The 23,067-nt window shown below is 39.3% G+C and overlaps 1 long non-coding RNA gene across 1 annotated transcript in view; it reads right to left on the bottom strand.

The window, feature by feature from the left end:
* The window catches only part of LOC137225803 (uncharacterized), a 38,777-nt gene that overhangs the window by 5,917 nt on the left and 9,793 nt on the right, over positions 1–23,067 (bottom strand). The window contains exons 2-6 of the long non-coding RNA XR_010944031.1: positions 18,055–18,270; positions 16,922–17,368; positions 15,666–15,795; positions 13,860–13,950; positions 8,048–8,135 (exon numbers count right to left, since the gene is read on the bottom strand). This is a non-coding gene — a long non-coding RNA (uncharacterized lncRNA). The remainder of the gene's footprint in view (positions 1–8,047; positions 8,136–13,859; positions 13,951–15,665; positions 15,796–16,921; positions 17,369–18,054; positions 18,271–23,067) is intronic.

Genomic DNA, 23,067 nt, shown 5'->3' with positions numbered 1-23,067 from the left:
GGCTGTACCCCAGATCCATGAAATCAAAATCTCTGGGATGGGGACGTAGGTGACAGGATTTTTAAAGCTCTTCGGCTGATTTTAATGTACAGCCAAGGAGGAAGAGAACTCTTCCTAAGGATGGGAAATATGTCAACAGTCGAAAAGTGCGTTGGTTAATATGTTTGCTCCCAGATTTATTTTCCATTTTTCTTTATCTTATGCAGGTTCCCAGGAAGCTGTCCAGGAGCGATGTTACCCAGGCCCCCTCGCCCTCTGGCTCCTGGGTATTCAGCCAACAAGGGGTACCACCTGGACATTGGAGGTGGGAAGAGACAGCTAGTGGGTTATTTGTTTTCCCCCTTCCCTCCGTGTGTTGTCACAGTTCTGACAGTAGTTCTGTTCTGCTATGGTCTCACTCTTTTGGGGTGGCTGCCTTTCCATGCCTTTCTCAACCTGGTTCTGGCCACCCCTCATCCTCCCTTGTCCCTTCAGGCCTGGGGTAGCCAAGCTTGCTGACATTGCCAGTTAATGCCGGGGTGCTTCAATATTCATTATCGGTTCCCTCAACTCTGCACACATCTCTGTAGATAATCCCTTCATTAAAAATTCCCTTCAAAATTCCAGGTGAGTATGCTGTTTCCTGCCAGACAGGGCCGGCTTCACAAGCACACAGCCCAGGCAGTCACGTCTGACCCCGCGCTCAGGAAGCCCCCATACCTGGCTTCATGCACTGCTGCATTCTGTCTTGGAATTCCTAATACTTTCTTTTTTCTTTTTTTTTTTTTTGGCGGTACGCAGGCCTCTCACTGTTGTGGCCTCTCCCATTGCGGAGCACAGGCTCCGGACGCGCAGGCTCAGCGGCCATGGCTCACGGGCCCAGCTGCTCCGCGGCAATGTGGGATCTTCCCGGACCGGGGCACGAACCCGTGTCCCTTGCATCGGCAGGCGGACTCTCAACCACTGTGCCACCAGGGAAGCCCCCTAATACTTTTGAAGAAGAGGGAAGAAGAGGCTCTGCATTTTCTTTTTCCTACTGGGCCTGATGAATTATATATTGATCCTGCTGCCAAGACTCTGGCTGATATACAGTTATTCTTGAGAGGAAGGAAATGACATGAGCAAGACCTGGAGTTAAAAGGGCACTTGCTGTATTTGGGGAACAATAAGATGTGGCCATTTCCAACTTGGCAGGAAAGGATAATCCATCATCACATCTAGAGCAGTCTCCTGGTGATCTGGAAAAAGTCGATGGACTGAGTCTACCGCAAGATAGCATCTCCTGCTGTAGCATGTGCCCAGTGGGTCTGAGCTTAGGTTGTGGTGAGACCCGTTTAAGAGTAACTGATCTGATGATGGACACTTAGGTTGCTTCCATGTCCTGGTTATTGTAAATAGAGCTGCAATGAACATTCTGGTACATGACTCCTTTAGAATTATGGTTTTCTCAGGGTATATGCCCAGTAGTGGGATTGCTGGGTCGTATGGTAGTTCTATTTTTAGTTTTTTAAGGAACCTCCATACTGTTCTCCATAGTGGCTGTATCAATTTACATTCCCACAAACAGTGCAAGAGGGTTCCCTTTTCTCCACACACACCCTTTCCAGCATTTGTTGTTTGCAGATTTTCTGATGATAGCCATTCTGACCGGTGTGAGATGTCCATCATCGGCTGAATGGATAAAGAAGATGTGGCACATATATACAATGGAATATTACTCAGCCATAAAAAGAAACGAAATTGAGCTATTTGTGGTGAGGTGGATGGACCTAGAGTCTGTCATACAGAGTGAAGTAAGTCAGAAAGAGAAAAACAAATACCGTATGCTAACACATATATATGGAATCTAAGAAAAAAAAAGGTCATGAAGAACCTAGGGGTAAGACGGGAATAAAGACACAGACCTACTAGAGAACGGACTTGAGGATATGGGGAGGGGGAAGGGTAAGCTGTGACAAAGTGAGAGAGTGGCATGGACATATATACACTACCAAACGTAAAATAGATAGCTAGTGGGAAGCAGCCACATAGCACAGGGAGATCAGCTCGGTGCTTTGTGACCACCTAGAGGGGTGGGATAGGGAGGGTGGGAGGGAGGGAGATGCAAGAGGGAAGAGATATGGGAACATATGTATATGTATAACTGATTCACTTTGTTATAAAGCAGAAACTAACACACCATTGTAAAGCAATTACACTCCAATAAAGATGTTTAAAAAAAAAAGAGTAACTGATCTTCCACACTCCAGTTCTTGATATGCCTAGAACCTCTTCTCACAGTCACACTCTAGATATGAATGTGTGCACTTTCCAAGAAAAAATATGTCACATGCATTTAGCTCATTTTATTTTCACAATATGCCATTTAGCACAGTAGTTCTGGAGTAACATAAATTTTAACAGACATTTTTAATTGAAATATACATAGAGAAAAGTACTTAAATCATAAAGCTGTGGCTCAATTAATTTTCACAAAGTGAACACATCTGGTTCTCTGATAAAGAAAGAGCATTATCAGCTGTCCTGAAAGCCCCCTGTGCCAATCTCCTCTCCAAAGGTAACAATTGGCACCACAGGGAAGTGTTGCCTACTTTATGGAAAAAGAATCATACAGTATGAGTTACTTTGGGTTTTGCTTCTGTTACTCAATATTGTTATGTTGACTTACATTGCATGCATCAGTGGTTTCTTCATTCTCTTTGCTGCACAGTAATCCACCGTAAAAATATTTCAGTGTATTCACCCATTCTAGTATTTATGGACATTTGGGTTCTCAGGTTTTTGTATTATGAATAATGTTGCCATGAACCTTCTTGTCATGTCTTTTGGTGCACATGCATGCATTTCTTCGGAGTATGTATTTAGGAGTGCAGTTGCTATATTGATATGAGATCTTTCAGCTTTGGTAGACATTGCCAAACAACTTTCCAAAGTGGTTGTATTAGTTTATGTTGCTACCACCACCAGATGAAACTTCTAGTTGTTTCACATCTTCAGCAAAACTCAATGTCATCTTTTTTCATTTTAATCATTCTGATGGGTTCATAGTGATTTCTCATTGTGACTTTAATCTTATCGTGAATTTGCATTCATTCCCCTGATAACTAATATGGTCAAGCACCTTTTCATATATTAATTGTCCATTTGAGTATCTTCTTTTGTGCAATGCCTGTTGAAGTTCACACCTATTTTATTAGGTTGATAACTTTTTCCACTTGATTCGTTTTTATATTCTGCATGCAAGTTTTTTGTTGTTTTTATGAATGCAAAAAACATCTTGCCCCCATCTGTGGCCTTTCTCACTCTTTTCATGGTATCTCTTGACAAAAGGAATTCTTAATTTTAGTGTAGTTCAATTTAGGATCTTTTCCTTTATGGTTAGTGCTTTTTTGTATCCTATTTCAGAAACCTTTGTCCCAAATCCATGAAGATGTCTTCTAGTCTCCTACATTGCCTTCTAGAAGATTTATTGTTTTACCTTTCACATTTAGATGAATAACCAAAACATTTAATTTTGTGAATGGTGAAACGTCGATGTCTAGGTTTATTTCTTTCCACATGAATAAACAAATGAGCTATGATCTTTTATTTAAAAAACCATCCTTTTCCTATTGTTCTCTAGTGCCACTTTTATAAATCCAGTGTCCAAACATGACTGGTTTTAGTATTATGGTAATTTGGGGCTCATAGATAAGTTGTATAGAATTACTATTAGTTATTTCTTAAATGTTTGGTAGAATGCACTAATATTCTGGACCTGAAGTTTGGAGATACCCCCCGCCCGCCTTTAGGAAGTTTTCTAACTACACTTTTGATTTATTTAATAGATATAGTATTCTTCAGGTATCTCTGTCTTCTTGAGTGAGCTCTGATAATTTGTGCCTTTCAGGAATTTGTCTATTTCATGTAATTTGTACTTATTGGCAACTCTTAGTTTTGTTAATCTTTTCTATTGTTTTCCTATTGTCTATTTTATTTATGTGTATTCTAATCTTTATTATTTCCTTCCTTCTACTAAGTTTGGGCTTAGTTCTTCTTTTTCTGGTTCCTTGAGGTGTGATGTTAGGTTGTCTGTTTGAGATCTCTCTTTTTTCTTGAGGTATGCATTTATTGCTAAAAACTTCCCCCCTAGAGGGAAGTTTGTTGCATCCTATAATTTTGGAATGTTGTTTCCATTTTCGTTTGTCTCAAGATATTTTTTTAATTTCCTTTATGATCTCTTCTTTGATCCATTGGTTGTTAAGGAGAGCGTTGTTTAATTTCCATGTTTTTGTGAATTTTCCAGCTTTCCTCTTGTTATAGTTTCTAGTTTCATACCATTGTGGTTGGAAAAAAATACTCAGTATAATTTCTATCTTTTGAGTTTGTTGAGACTTGTTTTGTGATCTAACATACAATCTATCCTACAAAATATTTCATGTGCCCTTGAGAAGAACATGTTCTCAGCTGTTGTTGGATGGTCAACAGTGTTGTTCAAATGTGCTATTTCCTTATTGAGTCTCTGTCTGGATGGTCTATCCATTGTTGAGAGTGGAGAATTAAAGTCCTCAATGATTATTATATTGCCATTTATTTCCCCTTTTAGTTCTGTTAGTATTTGCTTTATGTATTTAGGTGCTCCAATGTCAGATGCATAAATGTTTGCAATTGTTGTATCTTCTTAATGAATATACCTCTTTAACATTGTTTAATAACCATCTTTTTCTCTTTGATCATTTTTAACTTAAAGACTATTTTGTCTGATACAAGTACTATAGTTACCCTGCTCTCTTTTGGCTAATATTTGCTTAAAATAGTTTTTTTCATCCCTTCACTCTCAGTCTACCTGTGTCCTTAAAGCTAAAGTGAGTCTCTTGTAAGCAGCATAGAGATGGGTTTTGTTTTTTTCTCCATTCAGCCATTTTACGTCTTTTGATTGGAGAATTTAATCCATTTAATCCAAGTAATTATTGACAAGTAAGGACTTACTATTGCCATTTTGTTAATTGTTTTCTGATTGTTTTGTAGACTCTCTGTTTCTTGCTTCCTCTCTTATTCCCTTCCTTTGTGATTTGATGACTTTTTGTGGTGGCATGCTTTGACTCCTTTACTTTTGTGGTTTTTTTTTTTTTTTTTTTTTCGCGGTACGCGGGCCTCTCACTGTTGTGGCCGCTTCCGCCGCGGAGCACAGGCTCCGGACGCGCAGGGCCAGCGGCCATGGCCCACAGGCCCAGCTGCTCCGCGGCATGCGGGATCCTCCCGGACTGGGGCACGAACCTGCGTCCCCTGCATCGGCAGGCAGACTCCCAACCACTGCACTACCAGGGAAGCCCTACTTTTGTGTATTTACTACAGTTATTTCCTTTGTGGTTACAATAAGGTTTACATAAAATATCGTATATTTATAACATCTTATTTTAAGCTGATAACAACTGGCCCCTGGTAACTACTATTCTACTTTCTGTCTCAATAAATTTGACTACTCTGGGTATCTCAAATAAGTGGAATCATACAGTATTTGTTCTTTTGTGTCTGGTTTATCTCACCAGCATGTCTTCAAGGTTTATCCATGTTGTTGCATGTGTCAGAATTTAATTCCTTTTAAAGGCTGAATAATATTCTAGTGCACGTGTATATCGTATTTTGTTTATCCTTTCATCTGTCCATGAAAGACATTTGGGTTGTTTCTACCTTTTAGCTATTGTGAATGATGCTACTACACACATTGGTGTAAAAATATCTGTTCACGTCCCCGCTTTCGATTATTTTGTGTATATACCTAGAAGTGGAATTGCTGGATCATATCGTAATTCTATATTTTTTTCTGAAAAATCAAACATACTATTTTCCACAGAAGATGCACCATTTTACATTCCCACAAGCAATGCACAAAGTTTCCAATTTCTCCACATTCTAGCCAACACTTGTTGGTCTGGGGTTGTTCGTTTGTTTGTTTATTATAATAGCCATCCTAATCGGTGTGAAGTGGTGTCTCACTTTGGTTTTGATTTGCATTTCCCTAATGATTAGTGATGTTGAGCATGTTTTCACATCCTAATTGGTCATTTATATTTCTTCTTTGGAGAAACGTCTATTCAAGTCCTTTGCCTATTTTTGAATTGAGTTGTTTACTTTTTTTGTTGTCGAGAGGAAATTTATTTTTTACAAGATATACAGATAAATATTGATGGGATATAATATTTCCTGATACAATATTGCCCCAAAAGTTTTTGAAATAATTAGCAGTATATATGTATCACAAAGAACTTTTATCTAGAATATATAAAGAACTCCTACGACTCAAAAAGAAGACAAACAGCCCAATTTGAAAGGGTAACACATTTAAACAGACACTTCACAAAAGAATATATACAAATGGTCTATATGCACATGAAAAGATGCTCAACGTCACTAGTCATCAGGGAAATGCAAATTAAAATCACAAGATACGGTTACACACCACTAGAATGGCAATATTAAAAAATCATAATAATACTGAAAGTTAGTGAGGATGTGAAGCAACTAGAACTCATATACACTTTTAACGGGAGTATAAAATGGTGCAACTAATTTGGAAAAACATTTTGGCAGTTCCTTAAAAAGTAGAACATATATTTATCATACATCCCATCAGTTTCACACCTAGGTAGTTACCCAAGAGAAATGAAACATATGTCCATACACAGATCTGTGCATAAATGTTCATAGCAGCTTTAATCATAATAGCCAAAAGGTAGAAACAACCGAAATGCACATGGACAAATTGTGGTATAGTCATAAAGTGGAACATATTCAGCAGTAAAGGGAGCAAACTACATGTTGCTAATACAGGCAACATGAATGAATCTCAAAAATATGATGCTGTGCGAAAGAAGTCAGACACAGAAGAGTACATATTATATAATTGAATTTATATCAAATTCTAGAACAGGCAAAACTAATCTATTATGGTATAAAGTCAATCTGCGGTTGCCAAGGACCTTTAAGGGAGGGAATGGACTGCAAAGAGAAACAAAGGAAATTTGGGGGGTGATATGAATATTCTACATCTTGACTAGAGATGGTGGTTCCACAGATGTATATATTTGTCAAAACTCATCTAAATGTATATTTAAATTGGTACATGTCATGATACGTAAACGATACCTCAATAAAGTTTTTTACAATGTAATTTCTCTTAGTAACTAAGAAACTATGACAATAATCTAAGTTTTCAAACCACCATGATATACTGAGGTCTGACCTAAGTATGACAAATTAACACCTTACAGTGAGGAAGGCGTTTTAGTACCTAGCTTCCTTTATTCATAAACTGAAATAATTTCCCACAATACCATTAGCAAAATAATTACATTTGCTCTTTCCCTTTCAGATTTTCTGAATATGCCACTACATTTCAAACAAAAGGACTGAAGAATAGAATAATATAAATTTTACATGTTTGGGTTACCAGACATCAAAATTTATCTTATAACATTACTTATAATATTCCCTAAGTAAATGGAATAAAGAATTTCAAAATTACTTCCTTTATATTTCAAATATACTCTGTTATGTTGAATGGGCCTTTAAACATAAAACCAAGCAAATGGGAAGTTCCAAGGATGTCATTCTGTATCTGCTACTGAGTTGATATACAAAATTGCCTACAACATTTTTCATTTCAAAGCTAATGAAATTGTATACATTCTATTTGCAGTTTTGCATGGGTAAAATATATAAGCCCAATGAGGACTTTTTTTAATTATAAAGAATTCATGGAAAAATAATTATTAAAAATAAACATTCAGTACTATAGAAGAAAAAGGACAACCCAACAATAAAAATGTATTCCTGTTTTCTAAAGATTAGCCTCAAAAGATAAGGAAGATATTGTTACCATCTTATGAAAATAAATCTTATCATTGCCTTGGACATATCCTGAGTAGAATGTTGTATCTGATGGTATCAACTTCTAGGGTCTGAGATTTTAACACCAAGAAAATGTTCTTGTTTCCTTGTATTTTCATGACAAAATAACATTCTTGCTAAATGGATTAGATTAAAAGAAGGGGGTGGGGAGAAGTAAGGAGAGGGAGAAAAACCTTACCCAGAATGTCAGGTTTCAGGAGCGTCCAAGTGACCTGAATCTGTACATTTATCTGCCAAGGTGTGACTTCCACAGTGTCTGCAGAGAGCTGTAAAGTAATTACACAAATTGCACTGAGTCATTTTACTGAGATAAATTCAACCCCTAAATCTAAGAAGGACTGCCAATTTGATCAGAAATCTGTGATTTTTAAGATTTTTTTATTTTTCTCTTCTTCAAGTTATACTATGTGATCTGTTGACAAACCAACTCTTCTATCCATCCGGAGGAATGTTATCTCTAAGTCTTTTGAATTATCTGGTTTTGAATTATATATAATCAGGAAACTCTGGGCTTGTCTTCCCTCAAAGCTCTTCCACTGCAATAGCATGATTTACTGGAAAGTTATTTACCATATTCCACATCTTCAAAGACCAGATCCCCTTTATTTCTCTACCACAAAGTGCTCCTTAGAAATTTTCATTACAGCAATATGAATTAATGCCAGTTGTTACCCCAGGAGAGATCAAACTGAAACCTCTACAGAAGTCCAATTAACAGGAATCTCACAGGAAGCAATAGATACTGTGATGTGCTCTTCAGTGACTAATGGACTATGCTCTCTGTTAAAAAAGGGAAAAAAAGGTAGCAAAATTGAGCAAGCCCCCAGGGCATAAAACAAACTGCAAAAATAAATACAAGGAGAGTAAATAACAAACTTTAAAATATATGATCAATAAGGGTAGGTGAATATGGCAGCATTTTGAGATAAAACTGCATTTTCAACTATTTTTAAAATGTTTCCCATTTGGTAGAACCCCAAATGGGCTTTGCCAAGCACTTTTTCTTCTTCATTTTTAAGTACATATGTATTTCAAGGAAAATTTAATCCATATGTTCCTCTCTCATTTACACAATTTATCAAAATGTTGCTTTGAATGAGCCATTTAATGTCTAAGAAAACTGAAGAACACTGCTTTTTTTCCCCTAACAAGTTTCTAGGGTTTTTTTCTTCCTGAATTAGATATGTGTTTGGGGCTACATAGAAAGCTAATTGAAAAATATTCAATTCTGTTTTAAAATTCAGAATCAAACAAAGTCTGATAAAATTCAAAATAGAAAAGCAACATTCCCCTACAGTACTAGATTTTCAAGTTTCTAAAGCCTTTTATTCACATGATTCCTATCAATCAAAGAATGTCAGAATTAAAAGATACCTTAGAAATGTTGTTTTTTCTCTCACTTTAAAAACTAGGAAACTGAGTCCCAGAGAAGTTGAAGAATCTGCCAAAATCACAAAACTAATTAGTGGCAGAGCCAAGACATGTGTCTTCCCATTAGTGACTTCTTTGGTTTTTCTGGTTTTAATTAGGATTTTATTTATAACATATAGAAGTGTCGGCATAATACTAGATTATAAAAAACAGTGAAGTTTATTTCTGCATGAAATGTGCCTGCCTGCTTCCAACAGACCAACCCCTGGGCAACAGCTAGGCGAGGAATCAAAAGTTCAATTGCCAGTATTGCCATAGTAAATTGTATCTATCCTTTACCATCCCCACAAGGGTAAGTGATAGACCTGTTTAAAATAAAGTCCAGGTACACTCTCAACTCTTACCAGTAAGATGCTACAGGAACACAAGCTGATTATGCTTTAACTCATAAGGATATTGCTTTGTCTCCTTATTCTCCTATTCCTTCATCCTCCTCCCCCAAGGGGATCAATCATTCTGGACTACACAGAAATCTGGTGATGGGCATACCATGAAGTCTGGAGGGTCTCAGTGGAGACATCAGTCCATGAGATAGGATTAGGGTACTTTTTTTTCTTTTTTTTACTCATAGAAGTCTCTTTATTGATAGCTCTTTTGGATGTAAACCCACTTCCCATATCATATTACATCCAGGTCAGTTCTACAAGCTTTTTTTTTTTTTTTTTTTTTTTTTTTTTAACCCCAGTTTCTTTAGACAAGGAAAAAGCACAGATGAATAAAAAACTGTGATCCCCAGGGAAATGAGAGAAGAGAACAGAAGATCATTGGGTCTTCCAGCTGTCATGTCAGGAGGCAGTCATAAGCTACAGACCACAAATCACAATCAAAGAACTTTGTAAGATTCTGTAACCTTGTAACTTACCAGTGTTCATGTTGTGTTACTCTCTGTTTGTTTTGTAGCAGTCATTCCCAGCAAAACTCTATTTGTTTTAATGTGATGAGAGGGGGCATATAATATCTGTGTGTATTTTGGGAGTAACAAAGAAAAACTGGGAGACCTTTTTCTTTAATTAATTTAATTAATTAGGTTTTGGCTGCGTTGGTTCTTTGTTGACGCGCGCGGGCTTTCTCTAGTTGCAGCGAACGGGGACTACTCTTCATTGAGGTGCTCGGGCTTCTCATTGTGGTGGCTTCTCTTGTTGCGGAGCACAGGCTCTAGGCGCACGGGCTTCAGTAGTTGTGGCTCACAGGCTCTAGAGCGCAGGCTCAGTGGTTGTGGCACACGGGCTTAGTTGCTCTGCGGCATGTGGGATCTTCCCAGACCAGGGCTCAAACCCATGTCCCCTGCATTGGCAGGCAGATTCTTAACCACTGTGCCACCAGGGAAGTCCCTGAGAGACCTTTTATGGAGGGAGAAAGTAAAATAATATAGTACAGAACAGCTCAACCACTTACTAATTGTTTAACCTTGGGAACATTACTTAACCTCTCTCTTTTTTTTTTTTTTTTTTTTGGCAGTACGCGGGCCTCTCACTGTTGTGGCCTCTCCCGTTGCGGAGCACAGGCTCCGGACGCGCAGGCTCAGCGGCCATGGCTCACGGGCCCAGCCGCTCCGCGGCATGTGGGATCTTCCCGGACTGGGGCACGAACCCATGTCCCCTGCATCAGCAGGCGGACTCTCAACCACTGCGCCACCAGGGAAGCCCTACTTAACCTCTCTTTGTCTCAGTTTCCTGATCTATAAAATGGAAATAATAACAGGACCTACTTCATAAGGATTAGTGAAATAATACATGTAAAGCACTTAGGACAGTGTCTGCATATAACAAGACCTCAATAAAAATAATTGTGGTTGCACTATCATTTTTTTACACTGAACTAGGAAAACAGGCTGAATTCCTAGGACTTGGGACAAACAGAAAAAGAAAACACAGGAAGATTATTTAGGGCTGATAAGGAGCTCAGAGTCTAAGCAATCCAAAAGCTGTTATAGATGACTGAACGGGGATGCTAAACCCAACTATATACTGAAAATGAAAAACAAGGACTCAACTGGTATCACTATAACAAGCGCTCATATCATTGGTACAGGGGACATTTGAAAGATCGTAACCCTACCTTCTTATATATTGACCTTCCAGCTGTCAAAAACAACAGTGTATTCAAAGATTGGACAGCCATTGGAACCCAATGCAAAATATTTACTAGTCTCCCAGATCTATTGGTTTGAGAAATGGTTACTTTGGCAATGACCTTAGGCATAATAGCTTTGGGGCTTAATTGAGTTAGATTTCTGAGTTGCTTTTTCTTGGTGAAGTTTTTCTTTTTGATTGAATGTAATTTGATTGGTTATATCAGATGGCAAACAGATTGGAAAGCACACTGGCTTGAGAAGTGGGGTGATGTGATTGCAGTCTTGGTTTTGCCTTAAGTGTCATTCTGAAGACAACATTCTTTTAATAGGGGGTTGTTGTCTAGGTAAAAACGGGGTTGGATTTGGTGATCATAAATGTCCCTACCACCCTAATATTTTGTGAACCCATAGTGGTATAATTATAAAATAGTGAGATTGATTTTCCTGGCCAAGATTACCCTATCATCAGAACTGATTTATATAGCACCTTTCTTTGAAAGTTCTAGGCATTCCGTTCAGAACAACTGAGAAAATAGAGAGGGATGTGGTGAATACAATATGCTTTTGAGTCGGATCTGGGTTCAAATTTGGACTCTTTCACTCTATCAGTGGCTCAATATTGAGCAAATTAATTTCTGCGTCTCACTTTGCTCAGTCATGAAATATGGCTCACGTTACCTATTTCATAGGGTTGTCAAAAGATTAAATGAGAAAACATAAGTCATATGACTGCCTCCTAATAGGTGTTCAATAGAAGGGACATATTATTATAGTAGCAGGAAAGGAAATAATGGATACAAGCATCTGAAAGAAGATCTTGCAGCTAAGGGAGTGTCAGATGGTGTAATAATGCTCCCCAAACCCAAAAGATTGTTGTCATGTTTTATCATGTGCTACAATATTATCAGTGGAGACCCCAGAGGAAGCAATGTGAGAAGGTTTGTTGAATGAATTAATGAAGTCGTTCCCCTCAGCCAGGATTCTTGGCCTTTGCTGAATACTTTCACAGTTTGTAAGAGAATTATATCACCACTTGCCCATTGAATTCATAGTACCAGACATTTTGGGCCTAACTGACATAAATATATACTATATAGACGAGTAAGTGAAATGTTTCATATTTAAATGATAACAAATATTATTTGATAAAAAAATATTATTATTTAAGTTAGCTCCTGATTGATAGGTCTGAAATGGCTAAAAAAAATTAATTTTTCATAAATGGGAGGGGGTACATGAGAATACGACCGAAGAGGCTAATTCTAGGCTATGCAGAACAATAGTGAACAAATGTCCTCTAATCAAAAGGGCTTTAGAGGGCTTCCCTGGTGGTGCAGTGGTTAAGAATCCACCTGGCAATGCAGGGGACACGGGTTTGAGCCCTGGTCCGGGAAGATCCCACATGCCGTGGAGCAACTAAGCCCATGCGCCACAACTACTGAGCCTGCGCTCTAGAGCCCGTGCGCCACAACAACTGAAGCACTCGCGCCTAGAGCCGGTGCTCGGCAACAAGAGAAGCCACCACCATGAGAAGCCTGCATACTGTAACGAAGAGTAGCCCCCGCTCTCCACAACTAGAGAAAGCCCACGCGCGGCAATGAAGATCCAATGCAGCCAAAAATAAGTAAATTAATTTAAAAAAACACAAAAACTATTTTTTTAAAAGGGGGGGCTTTAGAGATGGAACTTCCCCCCTTTGATAGAAGGAAATATTAACGATGCAACCTGGGTAGTATCTTCAGGCTTGGCCAAGGGCTATGGTGAAAGCAAGGATACACTTGGCCTGAAGAAATGGGGTTTGGCTGCTGAGATCTACCTTCAGAGTTAAGAGGCAAGGCAGGACCACTGCAGTCAAACTTTCGGTTGACAAAGTCAGGAACCAAGAGACCAGGGATTACTCTGTCAGCTCTGAGACTTCCCCATGGTTAATACTTTTGTTGCCCTAGTCAGTTTCTCATGATGATTACCAATAAAATCTCTAAAATAATCTTTAAAAATAATGTGCATTCTGGAGTAGTGATGGGAAATCGCTTTGCATTCTGCAGCCAGACTTGAATGTAGGGAAAAAATATCACAAAGGATGGAGGGAAGCAACTGCGGAAGAATAGGAAGCTGGCTGAGTCCCAGAGGCCTCTGCAAGGAAGAAAGGAGAAGATCTGGGCCAGAGCAGGGATTCTGGGAATCCCAGATACAGTGTAGGATCAAGCAAAGAGACCGCTGTCTCTCAGTTTCGAACAATTCAATTTTTTTGTTTTTTTTCTCCAAGCTTATGATCTACTTCAAAATCTGTATTATAGTAGGTAATAATTATTTCTTATAACTTTTTTACAGTGCTTTCTGAAAGAATTTATTTTCTGGGTTTGGGAAATGCTGAAAAGTCCAGCTCCCTTAGAAATAAATTCAACCTGATTATGTAACCAAACTTCCTGAATGGCCAATATAGAAATTTATCTCCAAGTCAAGAATGAACAGAGCATTGTCTTACCAAATGTCATCATTTCCTGCCTTTGAGAAGGAACTAGAAAGACTTGTGTCGAACCAATTCAGAGTATTTTAGGTAGGTCTTCAGCTGAAACCTGGGAATCAAAGCAGAAGAGAAGAAAAAGTGGTGTGAGGGGGAAGCTAATTTTCAAAGGTCTCCCTGTGCCCCATGGCCACTCCCTTCTCTTCTAGGACCTTTCCGCCTCTCTTCATTTCAGTTTTGAGTTAGGAATACTGGAACTGATCACTTTTCAGCCTCAATAAGTCCTTGCTAATTATTTTAACATTTCACGTTCAGGAAACCCAAACCCAGTGTTTGTTAAGTGCTCCTTGCCTTGATTTGTATGCCCTCTTAGATTTCAAGGGAAGTTGGGTCCATGTGTTTCTGATTCGTTTTTACTTAACTCATCAAGACATTGTTTCATGAAGGCCATTTGATGTCCAAAGATTCTGTTGAACCTTTTGTTCGTTAAACCATAAAGCCAGTGAAGTCATATGTGGCATATGACAAAAGAACAGAATTAGGAGACCCAGGAACTAAAGAGTCTACCTTTGTCCCTGCTGTGGTTTCATACAATGATGAATCGCTTTTCTAGATATCTGTGTAATCTGGGTAGAGATAACAGTGTTTTATGCAAGGTTTAGAGAATTTTATAATAAAATAGAATTCTGGAGAGACTTTGTTAAGAGAAAGATATGTTACAAACCAATATCAAAATAGCTCTAGAGTTGAAAGAATAAGGTTTTGCCTGGTTCTGAGGCTGTTATACTAGTTTTTCTGGCCAAGTACCACAACTCAGAATTAAAATTTCAAATGGTGACTAGACAACACATAATGTTTCCACCGCAAAGCATAACCCTTACATGGATTTATACACTGGGAGAGTACTATATTTCCTACTGGTTTCCTTTTTGAGCTAACAATCACACTCCAAATCTGATTAACAGTTTGCATAAAGATAAGGGGTAGATGTTTGTCATGGAGAGAACTTTCTGTTTTTGACTCCAAGGCAGAGATTCTCCTAATATTTTATTTTGGAGCACGGAATACTGAAGTCCAAATTCCTCTAAATGAAGTGGCAACAAATTTAGCAGGTATCAACAATGTAAAACAATCTTTTTATTTATTAGTTCTAGCTTTCCACTAAGTTCATTACCCTGCAGTCACTTGCTGTTCTCTGGGTTATCACCCTGATAGTTTGTCACACCTCCAGAGGGCATAATAGGATACAAAAATCAGTTCTGACTGGGGTCAACAGCAGAAATCAAGGGAGTTCTAATCAAAATGACGAGGAAGGTGAGAAAACATGTTCAGGCAAGCTAACAGCATCTGCCTCTCTGGCTTTTTGCATCAGTAAGGCATCTAGAAGAGAAGAGAATGGCCATGGGCTGATGGAGACCTTTGAAAATTAGCTTTTTTACACGAACCATTTGTTTCCCAAGCTCACACACTTTGTATTTATTTATTTATTTACTTATTTATTTTTACTTGATCACTTGATCTCCAAGGTATGACCTGGTGTCAGGCAAAGGGCCCAGTCAAATATGCATAATCACCACCCAGAACAGACTGAGACACACAGGCAGAGAGTCAGTAGACATGTAGCCCCTTTTCTCAGCATCCCATGAAGAGGGGTGGTTGGACTGCGTACAGCCAGATACACCATGGATGTGCTGCAGGAGTGAGACCCAGCCCCTTTTCTGTTCTTTTCCTGCGGTTCTCGTGAAAGCAGCTTGTGATAAAGAGGGGTGGGGCAGGAGGGCAAAACAACCTACATGTTGTTACCAGGGGCTCAGGGGAAGTACATACCAGTCCTGGGTATACCAGCTTCCTGGCACCAATATCCCTTGGAAACTTTATAGCAAGTTGAGACCAGTCACTGACTCTCCTACTGGGGCGATAGATGGTAACCGATCCCAGCTGACTCCTGCCAGCCAATCTAGAGAGATTCAAAGGACAAGCCTTTTGTCTCTCCACAGTTGGCAAGTTGTTGAGATCCATTTAGGAAAGTACCTACTACTTGCCCAGGGAGTGTGATAAGGAAATCAGGAAAGACACAGCGTCTGTATTTAATCCACGGCAAAAACAAAAACAAACAAAAAACAAACTTAAGGGCCAGCCTTCTAAGAGTTCACGGCCTAGCGAATGATGTCTGAAAACAAATAATGACCACACAGTATAGAAAATGATCTTGTAGAGGTATAAGCACCAGTAGCAATGTCACAAATGAGGTAGTGATCAACTCTGGTGGCAGGAGGAAGGGTTCTTGGGAAACTTCCCAGGAATATATGCTCATGAAGGCAGCAGTCTATGGGTACAGGTTGAGGGAAGGGCATTCCAGGCAGAGGGAAACACAAGGTAATTATGCAGGAACCCTAATTATAACCAAGCCAAAGAAAGTTTGAAAGAAATAAATAGACACCCCCTTGCTGCCCCATTTTACGTATTCTGGAAGAGTCAAATCATAAGAAGCTAAAGTCTAACAAGTGTATAGCAGTTTCCCCAAATTCCACAAACAACTAAGCAATGCCAGGTCCATTTCAAAAGTGAAAATTCCGTTAGAACCCTCTGAAGTCAGAAGCTGCCCTTTAGATGTCTGCTGTCCCCATCTCCCAGCTGGTCAATGTCCTTTTCCAGTTGGTCACTGAGTTGGGGCAATATTAGCTAAACTGCCCTGGCTAGTTGGCTTTTCTGTCTCTTTCGGCCAGGAGTTATTTCTGTCCCACAAAGAGTACCCAACAAACCAAGCACCTTACATATATTAAAAGGAATGTAGAACTCATTTCTGGTCAGGCCAAAGAACACAGCTCCTGTAACAAAACTAAAAGCTCTGAAAATAAGAGATTCCTTCTTTTTAAGATTTATTGTATTTGTTTATAATTGTTCCTGCTTCAGAATCTCAGGGGCTTAATACTGGTGGGTCACAGTGTCCTCTCCCAGATCCATACCCTCCAATATTCCAGTTCACAGAAAAGGGGACATACTATCTCCTTTAAAGGCTTACATGGCTTTGCCCTAAAAAATATACATTGTCTGTATCAGGGATGCCAGGGCATGTTAATCACCTGCTAATCGACTTCCATTGTCACTTGGTAGCCCCTTTCCCTCTCTCTCTTTCTCCCCAGGCAGGAAGTGAACAAAGTGACATTCTTGGTAGCTCTGAAGGGCTTCGAGTTCTTTTTTCTTGTCTGCGTTGGGTCTTCATTGCTGTGCGTGGGCTTTCTCTAGTTGCGGCGAGCAGGGGCTACTCTTCGTTGCGGTGTGCATGCTTCTCGTGGTGGCTTCTCTTGTTGTGGAGCACGGGCTCTAGGCACACGGGCTTCAGTAGTTGTGGCACACGGGCTTAGTTGCTCCATGGCATGTGGGTACTCCCCGGACCAGGAATCGAACCCATGTCTCCTGCATTGGCAGGCAGATTCTTAATCACTGCACCACCAGGGAAGTCCCGGCTTCAAGTTCTGAACTTCTATATTTGTAACTCTCAAGCTGGTGTGACAGGGCCCTTGCTTTAGCTATTCAGGGATAAATATGAGAAATGGGAATAAAATTTAGAAGCACATAAATTTATTACATGCAAATCTTAGCATGTTTTGAAAAGCATGAGGCACTTAAATGGGTGAATCTGGCTGAGATGATAATTTAGCTAGAGGGTATATTTGTTACCCACTGTGTAGAGCAAATCCCCCCAAAACTTACTGGTGTAAAATAATAATAACCACTTATTATCTTTCGTGCTTCTGTGACTCAGGAATTTGGGAGTGGCTCAGTTGGGCAGCTTTGGGTCTCATAAGGTTACAGGTAAATGGTGTCGGGGACTGGGGTGATTTTGAAGGCTTTTTCATTCATATGCCTGGTACCCCAGCTGGGAAGACTCAAACAGCTGGTGGCTACAGCAAATGGGGCTCCTCCAAGTGGTCTTTCTTCCTGTTCTCTGCATCATGGCAGCTTGAGGGTATCTGGACTTCTAACATGGCTGCTCAGGCCCCCAAAGGCGCATCTTCCAAGATACAGAGTCAGCAGAAACTGTATCATTTCTCCCAGCCTAGCCACAGAAGTATCATAGGATTGCTTCCTCCTCATCCTATTTGGTAGACTAGAGTCATTAATTAATGACTTGGCTGGCCCAAGTTTAAGAAAAAGGCAATTTAGTCTCCACCTTATTTATTTATTTATTTTTTGCGGTACGCGGGCCTCTCACCATTGTGGCCTCTCCTGTTGCGGAGCACGGGCTCCGGACGCGCAGGCTCAGCGGCCATGGCTCACGGGCCCAGCCGCTCCGCGGCATGTGGGATCTTCCCGGACCGGGACACGAAGCCGTGTCCCCTGCCTCGGCAGGCGGACTCTCAACCACTGTGCCACCAGGGAAGCCCAGTCTCCACCTTTTTACTGCAGAAGTGTCCAAGAATTTGCAGATCTGTTTTAAAACAATCACAAAGGAAGTCAGGGAGAGAGGAGTGTCAACTGAAAGTAAAAGATAAATAGCAAGGTATAAAAGCAAATCATCATAATTTCCATGGACGTTTCTTTAAAATTTGTCATGAATCAAATTCAGACCTCTAAAAACTTCTCAATATTATTTTTACCTTTTATCTAGTTTCTAATTTTTTGTTCCACAATTCTGGTTTTCCTTAACGACATCATTTTTCTTTTTAATTTATTTGATCAAATTTTGTTTTGCATCTACTATATGCTAAGCATGTGTTAAACAATACAGAAGGAAATTGATAGAGTCTATGCTTTCAAGGAGTTCACAGTCAAAATTACAATTCCCTGCGACGACTGCACCATTAGAAGCATAAACAAGGCATAGAGATGAAATAGATATGGGAAAGAAAAATAACTTGATAAAATCATACTATGTATTTTCATTCTGCTTCACAGACTTGCAAAATGAGACTTTCAATTGCACCTGTTTTTAATGTGCCATAAGCTATATTGTTAATACTAATTTGGAAAGTCTTCCCTAAAGTAGTTCTTTAGTGTTAAAGTCAGACAAAGATTTCCTGGGGTTATAACACAAAGACCTAAGCATAGGATCCTCATCTAGGGATAAATTATTGAGATGTCATTTGGTCCACCCCCCATGCATCCAAGTAAATCTCAGCCCAACCCAAATCTATGGCAACCTATCCTACTGTTGTCAAGATAGTGCTAATAAGAAGAGCTCTTACGTTGCATATGGTGAAAGATATTACTACACTGCAGGAGGTCCTGATGCACCACCAGGTATGAAAACTCTAAGAGGAAGCATGTGCAGAAAGAGGAAAGGCAGAGGACAGCACTTTGGGAAGGCTGCATCCAGAGGCTGGAAGAAGGAAGAAAGTCCCTGAAGAGACAAAGAACTGGTGATGAAAGAGTCACAAAAGTAGAGAGGAAAACAGAATCAGCACAGTACAATGTCCTGACAGCCCCAAAGGGGAGAGTTTTCATATGCAGAGGGGAGACACCCCTATGAATGAACTACAAAGGTCAAAGGGCATGAAGGCTGGGATTGGTGCTGCCCAAGTCACAGGGCAGTACCAGGAGGTCACTGGTGATCTTCACATCCCAGATTCAGTCAAGTGGTGGACAAGCAGCTCACATCGCCCGGATTACCCAGCACACGGTCACTGGCCAAGCGGCCCTGTGGCACTACCGGGATTGCATGCAAATCCTCAGCGCAGTTCAACAACTATGCATTTGAACAGCTACTGTGTCTCTGGCAACTTTAAATGGCTCCACACTCCCCACCAAAGAGATTTAACTCCTTAGCCCAGTATTCATTGCTTCAAATATTATTTAACCTGGTTCATCAACTACTAGGTTCTCATATGCACACTTTGATTATGCTAGAAAAATCTCATGCCTAAATTTTTATTTCTTTCTTGCCACGAGGCAAGAAGTCCAAAGAGGCTAATTCAAAGATTCACTCTTGGTAAGGATGTGTTTTAGGAACAGAGACTGTTTAGATAAAAATTTTATGCAGAATTCAGGAAAAAAATCATCTGGTTAAAGAACATCAGATGAGAGGGCGAGGAGCTGATTGCCCAGAAGAGGTCTTAATTGCCTTAAAGTTTATCAGAAAATTGCTTAAGCACTTGTCAGGAATGCTCATTTCTTTCCAGAAGAAAGCTGGTTGTGAACTGTCTCACATACAAAAACCATTTTATTTCAGACCGAGTTTGGGACAATTTTCCCCCCCATCTATTTACCCTTCCTTATGAACATTTCACGCTTTCTCAACATGTGCCTGTGTGATCACGTCTTGTTGCTTCAGGCCAAGATCAAATGTTCTCTCCTCCTAATAATGTTTTCCTTCCATCCTAAACTCCAGTTCTTTTATTGTACCTCTCTTACTTTTTATTGTTGCTTGTATTCATATCTCCTACTTTAACTATAAGAAATTGTATCTTTTCCTCTGCATATAGTCATTAATATTCAATGAAGGTGGAATAATAAGTGTATATAACTAAATTCATAGTGTATGCAATCTTCAATATACTGTACTTCAAGGAAATATTTCACGGTCTCAATTAACTATTGTACTAGATTAGATTCAGTGGTGGATAATTGAAAACCCCAAACAAGAGTGCTTTAAACAAGATACAAGTTAATTTCTCCCTCTATAATGGCAATCTGGAGGTCAGCAGTCCAGAGCTGGCATAGTGAGTCCATGATCCTTCTATCTTTTGCTCTATCCTCATCTGTGTGTGGCTTCTTCCTCATGGTTCAAGATGGATGCTTGACTTTAGCCACCACATCCTTATTGCTGCCAGCAGGAAGGGGAGAATGGCATGCCTCTTCTCTGTAAGGACACATCTCAGAAGTTGCACACAAAATTGTCAGAATGGTTAATGCACTGATAAGCCAAAGCACATCTTGATTACATCCCGTGAGTTATGACTTAGTTACATGTGGCACTGGTAGTAAGGGAAACAGGAACGTACACAATTTAAAAGCCATAGGTTCCACTACTAAGAAAGAAGAAAGAACAAATATTGAGGGAGATCTAGAAGTCTCTCCTTCTATAGCCTATCCTAGTGTTTACCAAACCTCACTGGTCCGATTTTAATTTAAGTTATTTTTCCATACTCTAGCATATTTATTTCTCTTGTGTTCTCAGTAAATACTAAGGGACTCCATTTTTTTAATAATAATAACCTTAAATTTGCCTTTGATTTATTTTATTTTATTTTTATTTTTTTGGCTGCACCACGTAGTGTGCGTGATCTTAGTTCCCCCACCAGGCATCAAACCCGTGGCCCCTGCAGTGGAAGCACAAAGTCTTAGCCACTGGAATGCCAGGGAATTCCTGAGACTCCATTTTTAATGTAGAAAAATATAAGTTCCAAGCTCTGGGAGAATAGGTATTACATTATATAAATGTGTATTATATGTATGTATGTATATATATACATATAATAAAAAGTTGGGGACCACTTTTATGTAAAACACCATGTTTCCCAACTTTTTTGATCATGCACTGCAATCAAAAAATTTTAGGGACTTCCCTGGTGGTGCAGTGGTTAAGAATCCGCCTGCTAATGCAGCGGACACGGGTTCAAGCCCTGGTCCGGGAAGATCCCACATGCCGTGGAGCAACTAAGCCCGTGAGCCACAACTGCTGAGCCCACATGCCACAACTACTAAAGCCCTCGTGCCTAGAGCCCATGCCCTGCAACAAGAGAAGCCACTGCAATGAGAAGCCTGCACACCACAGGAAGAGTAGCCCCTGCTCGCCACAACTAGAGAAAGCCTGTGCAAAGCAACAAAGACCCAACACAGCCAAAAATAAATAAACAAATAAATAAAAATTTAAGAAAAAAAATTTTTAACCCCTGTGATATATTTACATGTACCTATTAATATATTTTTATAAATGTATTACTATATTGTATATATTATAAAAATCCATAAAAATAAAAATTGAAGAGATTAAAACATGAATATAAATTAAAGTTCTAATATTTTCTTCCTTCACTGCAATGGACTTTCTGAGGCATCTGTTATCATCTAACAGATGTTAAATATCTTAACTTATGCTCTTTAGCTATCACACACATCATCATTTCAATTGAGAATTCAACCAAAACCTAACAGAGAAGGCTAGGACAAAATGCTAACAATATAAGTTGTTATATTGTTATGTTCCACATGGAAAAGAAATAACAATTGTTGAAACTCCCACATTTTGGGTCTGACAAACAAATTAAGCGTCTCGACAAAATGTCTGCATTGAAAAACCCATTCGGGCTTTTTCACAACATAGTTGAATTTGTTAAAGAGTTCAATGTCTTCTTGTTTATAAAGTTTTAATTTTACTACTATTGGGTTACTCAGATGGAATAAACAAGGAACACTGCTGTTCTGCTCATTGTGGTCATGAATTACAGGGCCCTGGAGAAGCATGGTGAGGTACTTTGGAGTCTTGATTTCAATGCGCTTTGTGTGTACTATGTATGCTCTTATACAGTCTGTATGTAGACCTTAAAGCTTTTCAAATGAAGCTATAGCTGAAGTTGCCGGACCAGTCATGTTGCGTTACCCTAAGGGCAAAACCCAAAATTGACAGCTCTCACTTTGTGCTACAGAACAAAACTGAGCAATCAGGACCTAGCAAACCCCTGCTACAAAGCTACGCACCGATGTCAATTACTGAGCCTAATTATCTTGACAAAGTATACTATTCATTTAAATCTTTCATTTTCTGGAACCATAAAAGCAGTAGGGACTGCAGGAGAAAGTGATCATGCCATCTTGGAATTGCTAATATATAAGATGTAGATTTTTGATCAGTTAGGCATGTACCCAATGCTTTAGGAATTAAAAAAAGTTTGTAAAGCAGCTTAGACAAAGTTCAAATATGGTTTTATAAAGAGAGACTCAGAAAGAGAACATGGCATAAGAGAGATGGGGGTTCTAAAATGAAATCCTGACCACATTATGATGAATAAATGTGGAGATAAAGACGTCAGTAAGGCTGCCCAGAAACCCTCTGATGAGTTTAGATTTTGAAAGAATACATATATAAATGCAAGGAAGGTCATATAACCAAGGACACAAATTGTGAAATGTATAAGAAAATTGTCAGAATCGTTAATGTGCTGATAAGCCAAAGCTTACAAAAGTGACAAAGGCAATAAAACCTATCATTTCAACTCTGTTCAGATCACAGATGTGAACAAGAAAGTAAAATGTACAATACTGGAAATGACGGTATAATGTTAGTAGA

The sequence above is a fragment of the Pseudorca crassidens genome, chromosome 6 (genome assembly GCF_039906515.1).
Source record: "Pseudorca crassidens isolate mPseCra1 chromosome 6, mPseCra1.hap1, whole genome shotgun sequence".
NCBI lineage: Eukaryota > Metazoa > Chordata > Mammalia > Artiodactyla > Delphinidae > Pseudorca > Pseudorca crassidens.
The sequence above is the reverse complement of the archived record's forward strand: the minus strand, read 5'-3'. Positions and strand labels throughout refer to the sequence as shown.